Source organism: Sus scrofa, chromosome 13 (assembly GCF_054392235.1).
Source record: "Sus scrofa isolate SSC_HxYL_T2T_F1_AM1 chromosome 13, Sscrofa_HxYL_maternal_Yorkshire_Landrace_v2.0, whole genome shotgun sequence".
NCBI classification, from domain to species: Eukaryota; Metazoa; Chordata; class Mammalia; order Artiodactyla; family Suidae; genus Sus; species Sus scrofa.
The window spans coordinates 164,852,453-164,872,660 of NC_139395.1; the positions used below are offsets into that span (position 1 = coordinate 164,852,453).

The window sequence follows — 20,208 nt, forward strand, 5'->3', positions numbered from 1 at the left end:
CTTCACATAGCAAGCAAAGTATGTGAAAGAAGATGGACATTAAATCTAATTGTTTATTGTACAGGAGAAACTGATACAACATTGTAAATCAACTATACTTTAATAAAAAACCTTTTAGAAAATCTAATTGTTCACGAAATAATGAAGCTACTAACATCTTTGGATTAACAAAAGAACTGTATATAGGGTATGTGTGTGTGAGTGTGTGTGTGTGTGTGTGTGTGTGTATTATGAAAACACATATATGTATGTATATTATGGTCATATAATCCCATATTTGCAATGGAATAAAGTATATTTTCTAAGTTTAGCACAAATTCATTTGGCAATAAGACCTGCCCTGAACCTATCTGAGGCTAAATATAGTCTTTATTTATTACGTATCATAAATAAACATATCTTGCTGGTGAAATGTTAATCTCTTTTGATTAATGGTATGATCCCAGACCTCCCTGAGCGTGTCATGTGGTGTGGCATACATATTATATTATCTGATTTCTAGAATCAGATGATTTTTAATTTCTAAAACAATCAACCCCAAGTTTGGGCAGGGGACAAGGGATTTTAAGTGAGTTCTCTTCCCCTACAACCAAAAAGAAAAAGAAAAAGAAATCTGTAGTATAGTGAACACACATGGGCTGTTTTTCAAAAGAAAAATCCTGAAGGAAATTGAGCCCCTTGACCTGTTAGAGGCAAATGTTTCCCTCTTCCACTAAAAAATGACCAAAAATAAAACTGTGGCATTGGGGAATTCCCTTCGTGGCTCAGCAGAAATGAATCCGACTACTATCCTTGAGGACGCAAGTTTGATCCCTGGCCTCACTCAGTGGGTTAAGGATCCGGCATTGCTATAGCAGTAATGCAGGTCAGCAGCTGTAGCTTCAATTCAACGCCTGGGCTGGGAACTTCCATATGCCATGGGTACAGCCCTAAAAAGACAAAAAATAAAATAAAATAAAAAAGCTTTAAATATAATATCAGTACTGCAGAATCATTAAAGCTGATGAAACAAAAAGCAAAACTGCAATGAACTTGCTCTCTTGGGAATATTTTTTTGGTTAAAATCTACCAGGCACTAGGTTTCTTTGCTTGTTTATTTTTGCTTCTTAGGGCTTTACCTATAGTAGGTAAGGCCTTAAGTTGTACATATATTGCTTCATTTTACCTCATTTAACCTTTATAGTAATCTTACAAGACAGGTATTATTGTCCCCATTTTACAAAGAAGGAAATTGAGTGTAAACAAATTAATTTTCTTGAGCCACAGGGAGGCAAAGAGAGTGACAAAATCGACATTTAAACCAAAAATTTAAAAACAACTTTGAACTAAAAAAAAAAAAAAAGATTTAAACCAAATTCTCTGATTCAAAAATCCTTGCTCTCAGCCTCTGAGTTGGGACAATAGATCCTTTTTCAGACTTTTCCTAAACTCTACCACCTCTGGCTGTGCTATAACTTTGGGAATCATTTATATGAGTCTAGTGAACTAGATTTTCTCATGTTCCTAGACTTTTGCACATTCTATCCCTTCTGCTTATACACCTTCCCTTCTTTGTTAATTTCTACCCAAACTTCAGTGATCAGGTCCAATATCTTTTTCCTTAAACTCCAGAAAAAGAATGATTTTGTCTGCCTTTTTCCCATCCTGTGCTACCAATTTGTTTAAAAAGCTGTTAAATCATCTATGTATGTAACCCCGGGGCTAGTAATATTTAGCATACATTGGGCCCTCAATCACTATATGCTGAATTCAAGCCAAGGACTAATATATGCAAAGAGCTATAGGCTGTTAGAACTAACTCGGGATTTCCAACCTGCTGCACACTGTAACCTCTAGAGGTTTTTTGTTTGTTTGTTTGTTTGTTTGTTTGGCTTATAAGGCCACACTCTCGGCATATGGAAGTTCTCAGGCTAGGGATCGAATTAGAGCTGCAGCTGCTAGCCTACGCCACAGCCACAGCTGCTCAGGATCCAAGCCACATCTGTGACCAACACTACAGCTCACAGCAAGCAGGATCCTTAACCCACTGAGTGAGGCCAGGGATCAAACTACATCCTCATGGATATTAGTTGGATTCATTACCTCTGAGCCACAATGAGAACTCCTCTAGAGCTTTTAAAATAGGTTATCTAGGAGTTCGTTGTGGCTTAGTGGGTTAAGAACCCAACATAGTATCTGTGAGGATGCAGGTACTATCCCTGACCTTGCTCAGTGGGTTAAGGATCTGGTGTTGCCTCATGCTGCTGCCCAGATCTCAGATGCAGCTCAGATCTGGCATTGCAGTGGCTATAGCACAGGATGGCAACTGCAGCTCCCATTCAACCACTAGCCTGGGAACTTCCATGTGCCACAGGTGTGGCCTTAAAAATTAAAAAAATAAAGTAAAATAAAACAGGCTATTTATCCTCGTCCAAGAACTAATAAATCAGGGTGGCTACAGGTGGAACTACACATTCTGTATTTATTTAAAAGGATTTTCCAAGTGATGCCAAATTTGTGAATTCTATTCTACTTGTCTCACTTTATGAAATATGGAGATTGAGACCTAAAGATGTTAAATTTACCAGTCAAGCTTACACAGAAAGAGGTAAATATAAGGACTTGACTTATAGCTGCTTTACTTAATCACTCAAAACTATTTGTTGGGGAGTTCCCGTCGTGGCGCAGTGGTTAACAAATCCGACTAGGAACCATGAGGTTGCGGGTTCGGTCCCTGCCCTTGCTCAGTGGGTTAACGATCTGGCATTGCCGTGAGCTGTGGTGTAGGTTGCAGACGCGGCTCGGATCCCGCGTTGCTGTGGCTCTGGCATAGGCTGGTGGCTACAGCTCCGATTCAACCCCTAGCCTGGGAACCTCCATATGCCGCGGGAGCGGCCCAAGAAATAGCAACAACAACAACAACAAAAGACAAAAAAAAAAAAAAAAAAACCTATTTGTTAAATGCCATTCATGTGAAAAGCATTGTGCTAGGCACTGGAGATACATACTAATTAAACTAGAGCTTGCAATGTAATGGGAAAGAAAGTATTAAACATATGCTCATAAGATGAATTGTTTAACTCTGATTATATTGAAGGAGAACCTGGTGGTATATATACATATAATTGGGGAACCTGGCTTAGTTCGGGGGGAGTTGAGGGTTGTCACATAAATCTTATTTGAGCTGAAGAGTATATATGTACAGAACTAATTTAGGCTTGTGTTTCTCAACCTAAGATATTTTTGGGCCCATCAGTCCTCTATAAGAGTTCTTTCAATTTTGTGTTTTCATTTTAATGACAACCTTAAAGATTAACAGAAACAATTTCTGGTTTTTGTTTTTGTTTTTTAATGAGTAAGTTCTGCCCAAAGCTTCAAAAGCCCATTTGAACATGTGTGTTTTTGACTGAATTGGCCACAAGTAGTACTACTCTAATTGTCTCAGGCTAATGAAAAAAGAACAGAAACTGACTTAATATGACTATATTGCATTCCAGTCAAGAGAAGATCAAATGCCCACCTTGAAACACCTTCAACACTGCACGAATGATAAGTTTCATAATAGTTCACACAAGGAGGCAGTGGTGGGTGAAGTGTGTCATCACACAGCAACTGTGGACTGGTCATGGTGAACTTAAAAGAACTGGAACCATGGGAGTCAGGTGCAGGTGCTACACAAATGGGATGTCAACAAAACATCATCTACCCCCACTAAGTTAGTAATGTCAACTGTTATTTGAAAAAGAATGCAGAAGTCCCATTGTGGTTCAGTGTATTGGATCCCTGGGCTTGCCCAGTGAGTTAAGGATCTGGCATTGCTTCAAGCTGCAGTGTAGGTTGTAGGTGTAGCTTGGATCTTGCAGCTGCAACTCTGATACAATCTCTAGCCTGGGAACTTCCATATGCTGCAGGTACAGCCCAAGGAAAAAAGGAAGAAGGAAAGGAAGGAAGGAAGGGAAAAAGAGGATGCACCAGATCTGTGTAAAAATAAACAAAGAATGAATAAATAACTTACATTTCCTCTCTCTCTCACTCTCTCACTCTCTCTCTCTCTCTCTCTCTCTCTCTCTCTCTCTCTCTATATATATATATATATATATATATATATATATATATATATATTTCCTTGGGGAAAGGGAACTGCAAGGCTGAAACAATGGGTGGAAGGGAGAATTATTTTTTATTAGTTTTTAGTAATTACATAATTTCTTTTTAGTTAACATTTTTATTTTAGATGTGATGTATATCATCTCTCAACACAGTTACAATTTTATATTTGTACTATTATATATTGGTTTTTTTTCTTTTGTTTTTGTTTTGTTTCGTTTTCTGCTTTTTAGGGCCAAACTCAAGGTATATGGAAGTTCCCAGGCTAGGGGTTGAACCCCAGGTACAGATTCAGGCCTACACTGCAGCCACAGCAACACAGGATCCGAGCCGCATCTGTGACCTACACCACAGCCCACAGCAACGCCGGATGCTGAACCCACTGAGCGAGGTCAGGGATTGAACCCTCAACCTCATGGTTACTAGTTGGATTCATTTCTGCTGAGCCACTATAGGAACTCCCTGTTTGTACTATTATATATTGTAATAAAATAACTTAAATCAATAGTTGGACACAAAAAAATGTTTTTCCTTTAAAGTGGTTGTTACCTTACTCACTAGGCAAGGAGGGAGTGTGTCCGCATGTTGGTAGTCATTTGGAGGAAGCAGCCCAGGCAAAGCTGAAAAGGTTCCCACAAGAACTCCTAGGCAGCCCTGAGCATGGCTAGTGCAAAACCAGCAGGGGGCAGGCCAAGCAGACCAATCCCTACAGCAAGGAATTTAGTCTTTCCCTAAGAATAATAAGTCCTTGTTCTTTCCATCATATTAAGCATTGGAGAAATCAATTTTTGTTGTGGGCATTTGAAATTCTAAAACCACATTAGGGAGGTCCTTTGTGGCTCAGGGGGTTACAAACCCTACTAATATCCATGAGGATGCAGGTTCTATCTCTGGCCTCACTCAGCGGGTTAAGGATCCGGCGTTGCTGTGGAACTGTGGTGTAGGTCGGACATGTGGCTCCGACTCCGAGATGCTATGGCATAGACCAAGTTGCTATGGCATAGACCAGCTGCTGCAGCTCCAATTTGACCCCTAACCTGGGAACTTCCATATGCTGCAGGTAAGGCCTTAAAAAGAAAAAATAAATAAATAAATAAAACCACATTAGTTTAAATAGTATTTGCTTTCCTCCAAATTCATCCAAAATACTAACATTTTACAATGTCCAAGTGAACAAGGAATGACGTTTGAATAGAGTAAAAAATAGATAAGTTGAAAAAATTGACAAGTTTATAGAGTAGTCTGTATAGACCTGCTCTGTCCAATACAGTAGTTACCAGACACATACAGCTCGTGGGCACTTGAACTGGGGCTGGTCCCAGTTGAGGGGTTCTATAAGCATGAAATGCATACCAATTTCAAATAATTAATACCAAAAAAGATTACAGACTATCACATTAAAATATGCTTACATTGATTCCATGTTGAAATATTATTTGGCATATAGTCAGGTAAATAAAGCATGTTACTAAAACCGTTCCATTTGTTTCTCCTAATTTTTTTCAATGTGGCTACTAGAAAATTAAAATTACTTACGTGGATCATTTTATACTTCTATTTGGACAGCACTGATATACAAGCTTCATATTAGTATATGCATAAAAAATTTTTAAAAATAGTAAAATTCATGGTATATACCTGGGACCCTTGTAAGTGCTTTTACATGTGTTAATGCATTTAATCCTCATACAACCTGATAAGGCAGAAACTATTATTACCCCATTTTACAGATTAATAAACTGAAGCACAGGTTCTGCACAGAACATTTTATAAGGGCACAGAAGAAACTGACAACAGTGGTGGCCTCTTGAGGAGGAATTAGGGATTAAGGTGTGGAAATAAGTTTCTAGACCCAAGACGGAGCCCTAGTACCATATCAGCAAACCAAAACTTAGGTAATATTTGCGTCCCCGTAAATGCTCTGCTTGAACAGAAACGCAGTATATCCAATCAGCCAATCCCCAACCACCAAACCAGCTCTGATTTACTTACTTCCTTGCTCCTTATTCGTTTCCTATAAAAGCTTCCCGCCTTCCGCCCCACTTCACAATTCTCTGGAGCCTTAGGAACAGACACTGCCTGCTTCATGAAGTGTTCAAGTGTATCTGCATCACCTAAATTGTCTTCTTTAATCTTTTTTTTTTCTTTTCAGGGCTGCACCCGTGACATATGGAGGTTCCCAGGCTAGGAGGTGAATCAGAGCAGCAGCCACCGGCCTACACCATAGCCACAACACCACCAAGTCCAAGCCACATCTGCAAACTATGCCACAGCTGGCAGTGTGAGGCAATGCCAGATCCTTAACCCACTGAGCGAGGCCAGGGATGGAACCCACATCCTCATGGATACTAGTTTGGTTCTTAACCTGCTAAGCCACAATAGGAACTCCTCTTTAATCATCCTTTTTAACGAAGGTCAGGGGTGAAAAGGAGCTTGATGTTCTTTCTTCTTTTTTTTTTTTTTTTGCCTTTTAGGGCCACATTAGCAGCATATGGAAGTTCCTGGACTAGAGGCTGAATTGGAGCTGCAGCTGCCCACCTACACCACAGCCACAGCAACACCAGGTCCAAGCCACCTATGCGACCTATGCCACAGCTCAAGGCGACTCTAGAAACCCAAACCCACTGAGTGAGACCAGAGATGGAATCTGTATCCTCATACATACTAGTCTGAGTGAATTCCGCTGTGCCACAAAGGGAACTCGATTTTTTATCTTTTGAACAGACTAAATTTTGTTACAATACCAATATGTTATTTGTTACCATTTCAATCTAAAAATAGATGGGGGGGGAGTTCCCGTCCTGGCGCAGTGGTTAACGAATCCGACTAAGAACCATGAGGTTGCGGGTTCAATCCCTGGCCTTGCTCAGTGGGTTAAGGATCCAGCGTTGCCATGAGCTGTGGTGTAGGTTGCAGACAGGGCTTGGATCCCGCGTTGCTGTGACTGTGGCACAGGCCAGCAGCTGTAGCTCCGATTGGATCCCTAGCCTGGGAACCTCCACATGCGGAGGGAGTGGCCCTAGAAAAGGAAAAAAGACAAAAAAAAAAAAAAAAACCCATAAAAATACATGGGGGAGTTCTTGTCATGGCTCAGTGGTTAACGAATCCGACTAGGAACCATAAGGTTGCAGGTTCGATCCCTGGCCTTGATCTATGGGTTAAGGATCAGGCGTTGCCGTGAGCTGTGGTGTAGGTCGCAGACGTGGCTCAGATCTGGAATTGCTGTGGCTCTGGCGTAGGCCTATGGCTACAGCTCCGATTAGACCCCTAGCCTGGGAACCTCCAAGTGCCTCCAGTGCGGGCCTAAAAAAGACAGAAAGACAAAATGAAATGAAATGAAATGAAATAAAATAAAAATAAAAATACACGGGGACAATCCACCAAACCACCGCATTAAGAGCACAAACTCAAGTGCATTAAGTACAATTGAGCACTTAACTGAGTAACTGAGAGAAGACTGACTAGAAATCAAAATATAAAAATCACTGAAGAATCTAATCTATACCTTCCAATCTCATCAGAGACATGCTTTCCTTGCTTATTACCTGTAATCTGCATTGGTGACTGTTTCCTTTATTTCTTGGGTGCACCTGCAGCATGCAGAAGTTTCCAGGCCAGGGGATGATCCTGAATCAGCTGGTGTCCAGGGTTAATATCCAATGGCTTGTGCTGCCCAGCCCCCTGTGCCCCCTCCCAGCACTGGTAACTCCTGGAAATGCCTGTCCCCTCAGGCCCTTCCCCACACATACTGGATCAGAACCTGCATTTTAATAAGCTCCTCAGGTGATTCACCAGCATGTTAGTTTGAAAAATGCTTCCTGGGCCAGGGGTCTCAACCTTGACTGCATTCTGGAACCACTAAAGGAGCTATAAAAATACTTATGCCAGCATCTTTCCAAAGACGGGTCTGAGGTGCCACCAGGGTATGGAGAACTTTGGAAGCCACCCATCTTCCAAAGATTGAAAATCACTGCCTTAAAGTCGTAGTGAGTGGCCAGCAGATGTTTTCCATGCTCAACTGATTTCCTCTGCTCCGTCTTCATCTTCCCTCCTAGCTGTCCCCAGGGGCTCACCTTGTTTCCTTTCTCTGGTCACCAGCAAAAGGGTTTCTCTCCTTGGAGATTTTCAACTGCCCGCACTGAGGAGAGCCGTCTGGCTGGCCCAGAAGACAGACACCCGGGCGTTAATGTTAAGGATTAACTGCTTTCTCTACTGGGCCACAGGACAACCTTGAACAAGTTACAAAACCCACAATGTTCTTAAAAAGTGATCCTGAGTCTAAAATGCCTGATTACCTTCAAATGGAAGGCCAAGAATGAAGAATTCCACACTCTGCTTTTCAAAAGTCCAAGCTCTCCTACGTTCAGCAGTGGCTCTTACTTCAAACTAAATTCACCGCCCTCCTTATCCCTGGGTTTCTCATCCGCAGATTCTACCAAGAGACTGGTGATTCGACCCATGATCTGCAGCTGGTTGAATCCGCAGATGCGAAATTCAAGGATATGGATACGAATGCTAACTGGATTATTTATGCTCCGCCCTCTTGCGTAAGGGACTTGAGCATCTGAGGATTTTGGCATGCACTGGGGGTGGGGTCCTGGAACCAATGGCCCCGCAGATACCAAGGGAAACTCTAATTGTGCACCTCTGTGGAGTTGGTTCCTCCCAAATCCCACCCAGCACTGGAACGACCCCCCGGGCATGGCCTGCCAGCCTTTTTAGTTCACTTTTGTGGCTAGCATATGGAGCTAACTATTCAGGTCCCATGATCCCTTAATTGCCACAAAAGGTCTACAACATCTCTCCCTTCTTTAATGAAGTGATTTCTTTTCACATTAAACTTTACTTGGGGCAAGATGAGTATAAGGGAAAGGGACACACCAAATTTTCACACAACGATTTAGCCTTAGGGCTTCAATGTAGTACTGAAAAAAAGTTTCGCTTGTATCACCTTTAAAGGATCATTGCTTAAGAGGAAAACTACCAAGACAACATTATATTCTCTTTAGGTTTTCTAAACTTTGAGCTTCGGCAAGTAGTTATTTTAAATCTGCTGCTTGACAACTCCTTAGCAAAAGCATTAAAACTACCTGTGAAATATCAGAGCACAATGATAAATAACTTCAGGAAAATGTAAAATTCATTCAGAACTACTCTTGTAGTTCCCGCTGTGGTGCATCAGGATGGACAATGTCCCTGCAGCAGCAGGGACAGTGGGTTCAATCCCCTGCCTGGCATAGTGGGTTAAGGATCCAGCATTGCCACATCTGTAGGATAGGTCACAGCTCAGGATTGGATTTGATCCCTGGCCCAGGAACTCAACATGCCACAGAGCGGCCAGAAAAGAAAGAAAAAATAAATAAGTAAATACTAGGGAGCTCCCGTTGTTGCCCAGCAGAACGAACCTGACTAGTATCCATGAGGATGCAGGCTCAATCCCTGGCCTCCATCAGTGGGTTGAGGATCTGGATTTGCCATGAGCTGTGGTGTAGGCTGCAGATGCGGCTGGGATCTGACGTTGCTGTGGCATAGGCCAGCAGCTGTAGCTCCGATTCCACCCTTAGCCTGGGAACCTCCATGTGCCATGGGTGTGGCCCCAAAAAGCAAAAAAAGAAAAAGAAATCCATATATATATATAAACTAGTCTAAAATAAATAGATTGGAAGGGGAATGGAAATTTAAGACATATTTCCCTTACTAATGATAACATGAAGTTTTTACTGACCAATGCTTTTATCCAAAAAACTGAGTTTACCTCTTAGTGTGCCAAAGGACACAACCAAGTCAAAGATCAGAAGAAAAAGGTTTTATTACTTGAAGAGACTATCAAGGGAAGTGAAGAGACTGTCAGGGATCTTTCCCAAAGCAGTGTCTCCCCAACAGCAAAACTGAGGACATTTAAAGCTAAGAGTTCATGCATATTCATGAAAGGGCTTGAGCAGAAGAGAATTAAGCATGTAATTGGGCCAAAGTTCGCCAGAGTCCAAGATTTAGTCAATTGAAGTCATGAGGGTCAGAAAAAGTCAACATCATCATCCCTTAGGTTCTGACCAGTCTGGAGTCTCAGCATGTAGTTCCCATCCTCCACCTGCGTGGAGACCCTAGGTCCTGCAGAACTCAGAGGATGTATCCAATTGTTAGGTATATCCGTTGAGGAGGAACTAGGACTCTATTTTATGAACTATTGTTTCTTGACTGCTTTCTCTTTGTTTCTGCATTTTCTTAAAGTCATTAATTACTGAGACCTGCTCAAGGGAGAGCACTGTGGCCAGGCTTAAGATCACAAAATGGCATAAAACAAAAATAGTTTCTCTTCTGTCAAGAAAGCCATACCTGGCTCTCTTTTTCCAGGGACCCCTTTCTCTATCTGCTTCCAGTAGGGCATGGGAACTAAAAGATTTTATGAAACAGTTTTGCAGAACTTTTCCAAGAAGTCTTTAAAAATAGAAGGGAGTTGTTACAAGCCATTGGGTTTTGCAATGGTGATGTTAAAGTCTGCCTTCTTCCTACTGTTCAATCAGTGAAAAAAGTATTCTACTCTTTGAATCCGTTTGGATGGTATTCTTTTTTTTTTTTTTTTTTTTTTGTCTTTTTTGTTTGTTTGTTTGTTTGCCTTTTTCTAGAGCCGCTCTCTTGGCCTATGGAGGTTCCCAGGCTAGGGATCTAATCAGAGCTGTAGCCACTGGCCTACACCAGAGCCACAGCAACACGGGATCCGAGCCATGTCTGCAACCTACACCAAGCTCGTGGCAACGCCAGATCCTTAACCCACTGAGCAAGACCAGGGATTGAACCTGCAACCACATGGTTCCTAGTCGGATTCGTTAACCACTGAGCCACAAGGGGAATTCCTGGATGGTACTCTTATGTTGTCTTTGAGACCGGGCCAAGAATAATTAGAATTAATTTAGGAATTAAGTTCACTCATTCTTAACATCTGGGCCTTTGTCAACTGGCTTTACTTATTCTTTTTTTTTTTTTTCTTTTTTAGAACCACACCCACAGCATATGGAGGTTCCCAGGCTAGGGGTCTACAGCTGCCAGCCTATTATGCCACAGCCCCAGCAACAAGATATCCAAGCCATGTCTGCAACCTACACCACAGCTCACAGCAACGCCAGATCCTTAACCCACTGAGCAAGGACAGGGACCAAACCCGCAACCTCATGGTTCCTAGTTGGATTCGTTAAGCACTGAGCTATGACAGGAACTCCATTCATGAATCTTAAGTACCAGTTATAATGCTTTGGAGGAAGAAGGAAATCTTGATCCTCATGGACGCTAGTCAGATTTGTTTCCACTGCACCACAACAGGAACTCCTAGCCTTGCTTATTCTTGCAGTCTTGTTGCAGTCATTACCACCACTCTTGGATACTTTGAATTTAATTGCTTTAAGGCCTTGTTTCTCTACTATATTAGTACTATCATTTTAAGCATAGGTAAGACAAATCAGTAACTTCATTACAGGTGCATTATATTTTCCATGCTTTGTTCCTTATCAAGTTTATTTCTGCCCTAGTATCTTAGCACTAGCTTTGTCCTCTGCTTAGAGTGTTCTTGCCTCAGCTCTTGAAATAACTGGCTCCTTGTTATTTAATTCTTAGTGTATATGTTCCCTCTTTAGAGAAACTTTGCTTGACTGCTCAACCTAAAGTAGTCACCCAGATTCTCTCTATCACATCACTCTATGTGATTTTCTTTTTTTTAGGGCCATACCCACGGCATATGGAAGTTCCCAGACTAGGGGTTAAATCGGAGCTGCAGCTGCCTGCCTCCACCACAGCCACAGCAATGCCAGATCCTAGCTGCGTCTGCAGTGTACACCACAGCTCATGGCAACACCGGATCCTTAACCCACTAGGTGCGGCCAGGGATGTAACCTGCATTCTCATCACTACTAGTAGGGTTCATAACCCTCTAAGCCACAATGGGATCTTCGCACCCCATGTATGCTATTTCCCCCCAGCACTGAGCACTGTCTGAAATGGTTTGTCATATTTTCTGTCTCTCCCTTCCCTAAAATGAAGCTTCCTATGCTTGGGGTCCTTGTCTGTCTTCTTGCAGTTTTATACCTAGCACCTAGAATTCTATCTAAGATGTAATGGGTGCTCAATAAATATTGCTGACTACCTTTCTGAAAAATGGTGTGGATTTGCTGTTACCATCCCATCCAGTTGTGGTAATTGGAATAAAACATTATGAATCTTTACCTTTAATGCATTAGAAAGACAAAAGAAACTTTTCAATATGTTATTGCTTTTCAGAAGATTTGGAAAATTACAGTTCCTCAATAATGGAACATCAACTGATGGAAGTAGAATTGCAAACCTGAGGAATATTTTTTTCCCCAAAGTCAGAGGATAAACGAAAAAGAGATTGGATCTTTGATGCCATTTTAATTTCTGTCACTGTGACTAAAACTCAAATTGGATTCACTGTTGCAGAATGATATCCCAGGCCATGGTGATATAAAATATAGAGAGGATCAAGAAGAGGAATCTTGGCAAGAAAGTCATCTTAATAATATTAATAACTCACATAGCATTTTACAAGTAAATTTTACTCAAAGAAAAGATTTACTAGGAGTTCCCACTGTGGCACAGTGGATTAAGAATCCAACTACAGGGAACTCCTGTCGTGGCTCAGTGGTAATGAATCTGACTTGTAACCATGAGGATGTGGGTTCGATCCCTGGCCTCACTCAGTGAGTTAAGGATCCAGCATTGCCATGCTCTGTAGTGTACTTTGCAGATGTGGCTAGAATCTGGTGTTGCTGTGTCTGTGGTATAGGCTGGCAGCTGCAGTTCCAGTTTAACCCCTAGCCTGGAGCTTCCATGTGCTGTGGGTGCAGCACCCCCAAAAAAAACGAAAACAAAAACAAACAAAACATATCCAACTATGGCAGCTCAGATCACTGTGGAGGTGTGGGTTTGATCCCTAGCCCAGTACAGTGGGTTAAAGAATCTGGGGTAGGAGTTCCCATCATGGCACAGTGGTTAACGAATCCGACTAGGAACCATGAGGCTGCGGGTTCGGTCCCTGCCCTTGCTCAGTGGGTTAACGATCCGGCGTTGCCGTGAGCTGTGGTGTAGGTCGCAGACGTGGCTCGAATCCCGCATTGCTGTGGCTCTGGCGTAGGCCGGTGGCTACAGCTCCGATTCGACCCCTAGCCTGGGAATCTCCATATGCCGCGGGAGCGGCCCAAGAAATAGCAAAAAGCCAAAAAAAAAAAAAAAAAAAAAAAAAGAATCTGGGGTAGGTTGCAGCTGTGGCTGGGATTCAATCTCTGGCCTAAGAACTTCTATATGCCAGAGGTACAGTCATAAAATTTTTCTTTGAAAAAGTATTATTATAGTTACGGATCTGTAACTAGTTACCAGTATATGTTTTGTTTATGAAAAAAATTGTGTATGCTTTGCTTTGTAAGGATGTCTAATAATCCAATAAACTATAGTCATTTTAGGAGGAAGACAAATTTACAGTATTTCATATTGTAATCCACTGCCAGAGTTAATATACCATTTAGGTTTTTTATAAACTACCTTCTCCTCATATTCTTGACTGTTTTAATTCCAGCTGGGTACTCCACAGATGTTTAGAGGATTTTTCTCTTTAACTGTATCTCTGGTATTTGCATATAGCATGACTTATTTTTGACTGTTATATTCCTGAGAAAGATGAAGAGATCATCCTGTACTTCAACTGTTGTTTAGCTTGTTAGGTATTTAACTTGACTCTAATGTGCCAGATGTTATCCAGTTGGCAAAACAGAGTTTTCCTACCCATCTGTGTGCTCAGCTTTAATTCTACAGCTGTATTGCTCTCTGCCTCCTTGTATAAATAACAATATTGAAATGTTTCCCAAGAAACTTGCTGCTTTTTCTTAGCTCTCATTTTCTTGTCCACAAAGACCTTGGGAGTCATCTGCGCTCACCTCCCAGTCCTCTCTAGATCTCCTTGCATGGTACTAAAACCGTCACAGTTGCAGTACTGTCATCCCATCCTTATATAAGCGTAAGACAGTTCTGAAGCTGACTAAATCAACTGGGATTATAGCTTACTTCTAAATTCAGCTGGGCCCTTGAAGGGCTTTAGCAAGATGTTTACCTTTCCTGAAGAATGAAATAGACTATGTACTCGAACTAAGAGCAAGTCATGCTGTACTAGCATCAATGAATGACGAAAAACATGTTTAAAATCATTTTCCCAAGCCCCTAAACCCATTAAAATATTTTAATGTCAAGTTCCCATCGTGGTGCAGCAGAAATGTATCCGACTAGGAACCATGAGGTTGTGGGTTAGTTCCCTGGACTTGCTCAGTGGGTTAAGGATCCAGCGTTGCTGTGGCTGTGGTGTAGGCGTGCAGCTGTAGCTCCAATTAGACCCCTGGCTGGGGAACCTCCATATGCCAAGAGTGAGGCCTTAAAAAAGCAAAAAATATGTATATATATATTTTAGTGTCATTAACAAATGTTATATATTTAAATAATCTCAGTTTATAAATCAACCATAACCATAGAGATCATTATTGTATTATTATTATTATTATTTTAATAGGGCCACACCTTTGGCATATGGAATCCATGGGTCAAACTGGAGCTGCAACTGCTAGCCTGCACCACAGCAACACTAGACGCATCTTTGAACTACAGCAGAGCTTGTGGTAACTCCAGATCCTTAACCCACTGAAGGAGGCCAGGGATCGAACCAGAATCCTCATCCTCATGGATACTAGTTGGTTCTCTTTCTTGTTTTCAACCCAGGGCATATGGAGTTCCCAGGCTGGGGATCAGATCCTAGCCAAGTCTCAACCTAAGCCGCAGCTGCCACAACACCGTATCCTTACCCCACTGTGCTGGGCCAGGGATGGAACCTGAGTCTCAGCACTCCAAGGATGCTGTGATCCTGTTGTACCACAGTGGAAACTCCACTAGTCAGGTTCTTAACACAATGGGAACACCAAGATCATTGCTTTAAAATTTATTATTTAGACAACATCCATACTATTGGTTAATACCTCCTCTATAAATGCTCAAATGAGAAGAAAGTACCTCCTGATTCACTAGAAGAATAGGAAGGAAAAACAATTGTTTATATAATAATAACTAATGTTAATTGAGTGATTACTAAGTATCAGACCCTATGTAAAGAGATTTACATTCATTATATTTTTAATCCTCATAAGGACCCTGAGGTTGATAGTATTATTACTGCCATTTAACAGAAAAATAACCAATAATTACTTTGCCCAAGGTCACATGGCAGATAAACAATGCAAGCAAGATTCTAAATAGAATATCAGGGAGTTCCCGTCATGGTGCAGCTGAAACAAATCCGACTAAAAACCATGAGGTTTCGGGTTTGATCCCTAGCCTCCCTCAGTGGGTTAAGGATCCAGTATTGCTGTGAGCTGTGGTGTAGGTCGCAGACATGGCTCAGATCTGGCGTGGCTGTGGCATAGGCCAGCAGCAACAGCTTCGATTAGCCCCCTAGCAGGTGTGGCCCTAAAAAGACAAAAAAAAAAAAAAAAAAAAAAAAAAGATTCTAAATAGAATATCAGGACAATAACAATTTACCCTGGTTTTTTTGTTTGTTTGTTTGTTTTTCTTTTTAGGGCCACACCCACGGCACATGGAGGTTCCCAGGTTAGGGGTGGAAGTGGAGTTACAGCTGCTGGCCTACACAACAGCCACAGCCACAGCAACTCAGGATCCAAGCCATGTCTTCAACCTATACCACAGCTTATGGAAATGCTGGATCCTGTTTCGTTTTTGTCTTTGTCTTTTTAGGGCTGCACCTAAGGCACATGGAAGTTCCCAGGCTAGGAGTCAAATTGGAGCTACAGCTGCTAGCCTATGCCACAGCCACAGTGACTGGGGATCCAAGCCACGTCTGTGGCCTACACCACAGCTTAACAGCAACACTGGATCCTTGATCCACTGAGTGAGGCCAGGGATTGAACCCACATCCTCATGGATACTAATTCAATTCATTTCTGCTGAGCCACAGGGGAACTCCAGAATATTCCATATTCTGGATGTGCCTAATTCCTTCCCCATACAATCACCTAATTTGTTTCCTATTCATATAGTTTTTGTAAATGGAGATGTGCCCCAGAGTCTTGATTAGATTCAAGTTCACTATTTTTGGCAATAATATTTAGTGTGTGATTTTTTTCATGTTTCTTTACATCAAACACGATAATGTCTGATTGATTTTCTACATTTGTGTAGATTGATCAGTGTATTTGCACAATAACTGCTGACTCCCTCTATCATAAAATCACCATCAGCCTTTTGCCTACTGGTTTCATCCATTAATGATTGTTGCCTGAATAATTACATTAGAAGTCACAAATAGTGACTTTCTAATCCTATCATTCTTTTCATATTCTCTGTCTATAACTTCTGTAGAGAAGAACTTTCTGACATTTACTGGGACTATTGCTTAACTTGACATGCTGTATGAGGAAAGCTTAATTCCTTTTAGTTAATTGCAAAATTTAGAATAAAAATTGATGTCTTAGCAAGTACCAATGCTGTCCAATGATTTGGAGGGTATAAGGTTGGTAGGGACCTAGAGATGGGCTCTCCGTCTTTTCCTCTCATTAGTTCCATTATGAATTTATCATTGTCTAGTAATAAATATACAACTATGTCATCATTTTAATGGTGTCTAGGAGTTCCCACTATGGAACAACAGGATCATCCAGTCTCTAGAGCACTAGGATACAGGTTCAATCCCTGGCACAGTAGGTTAAAGATCAGGCATTGTTGCAGCTGGGGTGTACTGCAGCTAAGATCTTACCCCTGGCTGGGGAACTCCATATGCTTTGAAGGGCAGCCTAAAAAGAAAAAAAAAAAAAAAAGATGTCTAATGTTCTACTATTTGGAAAGATGTTCCCAAAATGTGTGCCCTGGACCAGCATCATCGCCATTACCTGGGAAGTTATTAGAAACGCAAATTCTCCAGCTTTACTCCAGACCCACTGAATCAGAAACTTTGTGGGTGAAGCCCAGAAAGACGTGTTTTTATAAGCCTTCAGAGTGGTTATGATATCCACCAAAGTTTGAGAACCAGTGGGCTAAATCATATTTGAATTAACCACTGATTTATTATTGTTTTTAGAAACTTGCTTCACATCTCTCAATCTCATCTGCCTTGTTTTAGAATGACAAGCTTGGAGTTCCCGTCGTGGCGCAGTGGTTAACAAATCTGACTAGGAACCATGAGGTTGCGGGTTCGGTCCCTGCCCTTGCTCAGTGGGTTAACGATCCGGCGTTGCCATGAGTTGTGGTGTAGGTTGCAGACGCGGCTCGGATCCTGCGTTACTGTGGCTCTGGCGTAGGCCGGTGGCTAGCTATGGCTCCGATTGGACCCCTAGCCTGGGAACCTCCATATGCCCCGGGAGCGGCCCAAGAAACAGCAAAAAGACCAAAAAAAAAAAAAAAAAAAAAAAGAATGACAAGCTTGATTTATACCCTTTTTCAGTGAGGCCATAATTATGTAACGGCCGATTTTTTTTTTGGTTATTTTGTTACTTTCTACAATTTCAGTGTACAGTTTTGGCAAACACACTTTTAGTTCTTTTATTTTTTTAATTGCATAATTTTTAAGTAGAAAGTAAAATATTCATACAAATCATAAAAACAAGTATCAAAACTTCATGTAAGAAAATGATATATTTATTTCTCAAATAGACAATGATAAGGAACAAAGAAGTCAGAGTTCATTTGTAATTGCTCCTTTGTGTAGCAGTGGGGAAAAAAAATTGCTTCCCAAACCAAGGTCGGTGCATTTTCTTTCTTTCTTCCTTTTTTTTTTTGTTTTTTTTTTGCTTTTTTTAGGGCCACACCCTCAGCATATGGAGGTTCCAGGCTAGGAGTTGAATCGGAGCTATAGCCACTGGCCTATGCCACAGCTACAGCAATGCTAAATCTGAGCCATGTCTGTGATCTACACCACAGCTCTCGGCAACACCAGATCCTTAACCCACCGGAGCAAGGCCAGGGATCAGACCTGCATCCTTATTGATACTAGTCAGATTCATTTTCACTGAGCCACAACGGAAACCCCAGTCAGTGCATTTAAAAACATGTACATTTAAATCTGTTTTTTAGGGAGTTCCCTTTGTGGATTAGCAGTTAACAAGCCCAGCTGTAGCTCTGATTTGACCCCTAGCCTGGGAACTTCCATATGCCAAGGGTGCTGCCCTAAAAAGCAAAACAAACAGACCAAAAAAAACTCAAAAAACAAAATTAACCAAGCAAACAAAAACCTATTTTTTTTTTTTTTTTTTTTTTTTTTTTGCTTTTTATGGTCACACCAGCGGCATATGGAGGTTCCCAGGCTAGGGGTCGAATCGAAGCTACAGCTCCCAGCCTACACTGCAGCCATAGCAATGAAGAATCTGAGCCATGTCTATGACCTACACCACAGCTCACAGCAACGCTGGACCCTTAACCCACTGAGAGAGGCCAGGGATCGTACCCGAGTCCTCATGGATACTGGTCTGGTTCATTTACCCCTGAGCCACAATGGGAACTCCCAGATCCTCTTTTTTTTTTTTAATTTATTTATTAATTTTTTATTAAAGTACAGTTGATTTAAATGTTTCTTCAATTTCTATTGTGCAGCAAAGTAACCCTGTCATACGCAGTTCCCTGTGCTGTACAGTAGGCCCTCATTGCCCATCCATTCCAAATATAACAGTTTTCATCCACCAACCCTAAACACCCTTGTTCATCCCAGCTCCTCCCCCCTCCCCTCTGGTTATCACAAGTCTGCTCTCCATGGCCACTATCTGTCTCTGTTTTGTAGATAGGATCGTTTTTGCCATATTTTAGTTTCCACATATAAGTGATAACATAAAAATACAGAACGCTTCATGAATTTGCATGTCATCCTTGCCCGGGAACCATGGTAATCTTCTCTTATCATTCTAATTTTAGTATAGGTGCTGCTGAAGCAAGCACCAATGTCAGATCCTTAACCCACTGTACCAGGCCAGGGATCAAACCTGTGTCCCAGAACTCCAGAGATGCCACAAATCCCATGGTGCCATGCCAGGAACTCCTAAATCTGCTTTTTAATATCATCGAATCCAAAACAGATACTGGGTCTATATTAGAACCACTGAGAAAAAGTTTTGCTTTAAAATATTAAATATCAGAGTTCCCGTTGTGGCTCAGTGGTTAACGAACCCAACTAGTATCCATGAGGATGCAGGTTAGATCCCTGGCCTTGCTCAGTGGGTGCCCATCATGGCTCAGTGGAAAGAAATCTGACTAATAACCATGAGGACACAGGTTCAATCCTTGGCCTTACTCAGTGGGTTAAGGATCCAGCGTTGCCATGAGGTGTGGTGTAGGTCACAGATGTGGCTCAGAGCCTGTGTTGCTATGGCTGTGGCGTAAGCTGGCAGCTACAGCGCCTATTGGACCCCTACCCTGGAAACCTCCATATGCTGTGGGTGCAACCCTAAAAAGACAAAAAATAAAATAAAATTAAAACAAAACAAAACAAAACAAAACAGTGTAAAGGGAAATAGAAAGGCACTAAAAATAAATTTACCTATTTCAATGTTTTCTATTCTGTTTTCCTTACACTTGTCACTGTGATACCCTCTCCCAAGCTCACACTACATTCCATCACCACCACTTGTCCACCAAAACCCTGACTAGCCCCACATATCCACTATCAGTAGATCCCAACTGGTGGAGCAGTTCGAGGCACTGTCAGGATTCCTGTGGCCAGAAACCCAAACTTATCCTCAGCAACAATGAGAAGGTCTAAACCAAGCCCCAGAAAATTTGTTTGCTTACCCATTCATTTACTTATCACTTAGGCCAATATTTGTGTGCTAGGCTCTTAGACGAAGGCTGGAAATACAAAGTTAAATAAGACATAGCCCTTTTAATTAAGGAAATCCTAATCTAGCAAATCATTATACTAAAGAATAAGAGCCATGCAAGATCTGTAAAAGTCAAGGAGGGAGGAATTAAATGGGGTGAAGTGATTTGCTAGATAATTAACTAGAGTATTTTATCAAGCTGGTTATACTTTGGACCACTCCATGAACTCCAGACTTTGCAATTCCAGCCTCTTTAACAAAGGCAGAT

The 20,208-nt window shown here is 41.5% G+C and overlaps 1 non-coding gene across 1 annotated transcript; it reads right to left on the reverse strand.

The window, feature by feature from the left end:
• Positions 1-18,956: 18,956 nt before the first annotated feature.
• On the reverse strand, positions 18,957-19,062 carry LOC146397742 (U6 spliceosomal RNA). Its single transcript, XR_014825337.1, has one exon. It is a non-coding gene; the product is annotated as a U6 spliceosomal RNA (small nuclear RNA).
• Positions 19,063-20,208: the final 1,146 nt, after the last annotated feature.